The sequence below is a fragment of the Limulus polyphemus genome, unplaced genomic scaffold, assembly GCF_000517525.1.
Source record: "Limulus polyphemus unplaced genomic scaffold, Limulus_polyphemus-2.1.2 Scaffold48, whole genome shotgun sequence".
NCBI lineage: Eukaryota > Metazoa > Arthropoda > Merostomata > Xiphosura > Limulidae > Limulus > Limulus polyphemus.
In genome coordinates this window covers 1,162,875-1,166,249 of record NW_013665658.1, presented here as the reverse complement: position 1 = coordinate 1,166,249, position 3,375 = coordinate 1,162,875, and positions in this window count along the sequence as shown.

Here is a 3,375-nt window from a genome sequence, read left to right as displayed (position 1 = left end):
CTATAATACCGTGCCTTAGTAATAGTTTATTCGGTTTCTCGGCCACACGTAGTACTATAATACCGTGCCTTAGTAATAGTTTATTCGGTTTCTCGGACACACGTAGTACTATAATACCGTGCCTTAGTAATAGTTTATTCGGTTTCTCGGCCACACGTAGTACTATAATACCGTGCCTTAGTAATAGTTTATTCGGTTTCTCGGCCACACGTAGTACTATAATACTGTGCCTTAGTAATAATTTATTCGATTTCCCAGTCACATCTACTATTATAATAGCATGCTTTAAAGCAGTTTATATTTTTACGTCATAAAAGGAACCTTGAGTGATTTTATAACATTTATTTCTTTAAGATTATTTTTTTGCATGTTTGTAATTAAGCACAAAGCTACATACACAATGGGCTATGTGTGCTCTGCCCACCACGGGTATCGAAACCCGGATTCTAGCGTTGTAATTCCGCAGACATGTCGCTGTGCCACTGGGGGGCATTTCTTTAAGAAATGCACAAAGTTATCATGTCTGTCTTTTTGCCTCGGACTGAGCAGAGAAGATCAGATGATATACACATGATCATATCTTACTATAATGGACGTAGCTGTATGTCACTATCTATGTATGTAACCAAAACTCCTGAGCCATCTCTTGAATGACACCACAAACAAAATTCCATAAGAAAATTCACACTTTGGGTATTTAAGATTCAGACAGTTAGAAAAATAACTGTAGTATATGCAGCAACCATTTCCTTACAACAGAACATTCTCATCACAACAAGAACACGACTTTCACCAGGACTACTTGACGGTTTGGTTATATCTTTATTGATAGTGAGTTGAGTGAGTTATTGGTGTTCAAAAACGTGACGTAGTTCTAGCTGTATTATAAAGCAAAATGGCAACAAGTTAATCACCATTAGCCAATGAAAAACTAGGAAAACAAAGGTAGTTGTATAGCAGAACCGTAGTTATAGAAACACGGTATCTTAACTTGGAGGTTGGTGTAGTTATGGAAACACGATATCCTACCTAGAAGGAAGTTGTTCAACACAGCAGTACTTATAGAAACACGATATCCTAACTCGGAAGTAGTTGCACAGCACCACGGTAGTTGCAGAAGCACAAAAACGTCAACAAAATCTTATTTTAACTCGGAAACAATCAAATACAAAATTATCATAAGTGTTATTTGTTTCAGAATTTCAGATATAAATACATAACTTGGGATAAGTATATATAGCTCTCCCTGATTTTGAACTGGTAGACGAAAGAAAAGGCAGCTGGTCAATAGTACCTTCCACCAACTGTTTGGCTACTCTTGTGTGATCAAATAGTGGAGCTTGTTAGCCACTCCTCTAACGCACTCACAGAGAGAATTGTGCAGCAAAAAACCACTAGCCACGAACCCCAGATTCACAGTCCAGATATGCCACTGTCTTTGTTACACCTATCCCAACTTGCACAAAGTCTGTTCTATATCTCAAAGCCTATTCTTAAGTCTAACACGGTTAATTCTATCTCAGAGGTTATTATGTATATCAACACATTTGATAAAACAACATCTAGCCGATCTCTTAAGTTGTTGTACAGAACACTTATTTCAAGAATGATACCTAGCTTTCAACAGAACCAGAATATGTTAACTATGGATATATTAATACGTTTTCTTTTCTTGATTTTTGTACGAAAAACTACTGACTACCACTAATACTTGTGCAGTTGTAGAACTATGAAAAGAAAACTTTTATAACCATTTAATTAAGTAGACATACTTTAGTCTGCTATAGCTTAATAAACGTATACTGATACCATTTTGGACATTCTGTGCTAGACTAGTTTCATTAAAAGTATTGTTCTCCTGGTCTATACATCCATACAAATGTCTATAGATTTATGGACCTATCAAAGCGTGTATTTATATATAACATTTTTAGTCTTTGATAGGTTGTTTAGGCAGAGTATTCATAATGAATCTAAATTTCAAATGGGCAACAACTGCCTGTTGTAGAAACTTACAACTGTAGAGGTCGACGTTTCGAAAGTCTTCCGCCTTCAGGTAAGTGGGTGTTACTTATAATCTGGGTGGTAATTTTGGTTACGTTTTTTCAACCTCAACGTGTTTGAGGACAACCAGGGGTGTTCAGAAGCTTTTTTCCGCTTCTCTTCAACCCCGCTGCTTGGTGAGGGATGTACATATTCGTGAGTATTATAGTTTGTCCTGGATTTGGTTTGACCGGGTCTGGAGCATACATTAAGCTTAGAAAATCAGGCAGCGGCGCCTTCGAGGATGCGGCGGGTAGGATAAAGCACTAGGGCTAAAAATTTTGTGTCGGGGAGGAGGACTTCTGTCGGTCCCTTTTCAGGGCTAGAAGGAGGACCGTGGTCCAATTCCCAGAATTTTGCTGTGGGGGAAACTGGAGTATCCCGAGAAAACCCACTTTCACTGGTCAGGCGCCGAATAATCTACCTGACCAGTGCCCAAAGCTGAAAAACATTTCTTTCAGTTACTTGGTGAGTGTTTTATGTGTTTTCTAGGCTGTTTATGTAGTTGAATGGTGATATGTATATGTTCCAAGTTTCTGGTGTTAGAGTTAATTGTTTGAACTGTTTGGTCTCTGTGTTACAATTTTTGCTATTCTGTAAAATTTCGTGGCAAGTTGTGTAAAACGATTTTTGATTGTTGGTAACTTGGTAATGCTGTGTAGGTATTTTTGAGGTGTGTAGCTCGGCAATCTGTGTGCAATTTTAATTGCTCTGTTTTGTAAAGTTTGTAATTTCTTGTATTGGTTATCTGACATGTTACATGTTACTGCACTTCCGTATTCCAGGAGTGGCCTGATACATGCTCGCTAGATTGTTATTATTGATTTAGGTGAACATTCTTTGTTTGTTCCGGCTATTTTGTTTAGGTATTTTACTCTGACATTAACTCTTTTTGTAATGTCCTTGAAATGCGTGTTCCATGTTAAATTTGAAGTGAAGTTTATTCCTAGAAATTTAACTTTATTCATGAAGGTGATGTTAACTTCATTAAGTTTTATCTTTAGGTTATTGAGTTTTTTCCTCGATTTGTTAATTTTTTTGTGAAATGCAATGGCTTGTGTCTTTGTTGGGTTCAATGATACGCGCCACGAGTTGCACCATTTGAATACAGAGTCCAGTGCGCGTTAGACTCTGTTCGAGGCTGTACCAGGTTTGCTCGAAATACTTCAAATGGCGATGTCGTCCGCGTATTGTGGTGTTGATGAGTATGTTTGTTCAGGGAATGGGATGTCGTTAACAAATATGTTGTAAAGTGTTGGACTGAGTACCGAACCCTGTGGGACTCCTGCAGAGAATCCGAAACTAGTCGAGAATGAATCGTTAATTTTGACC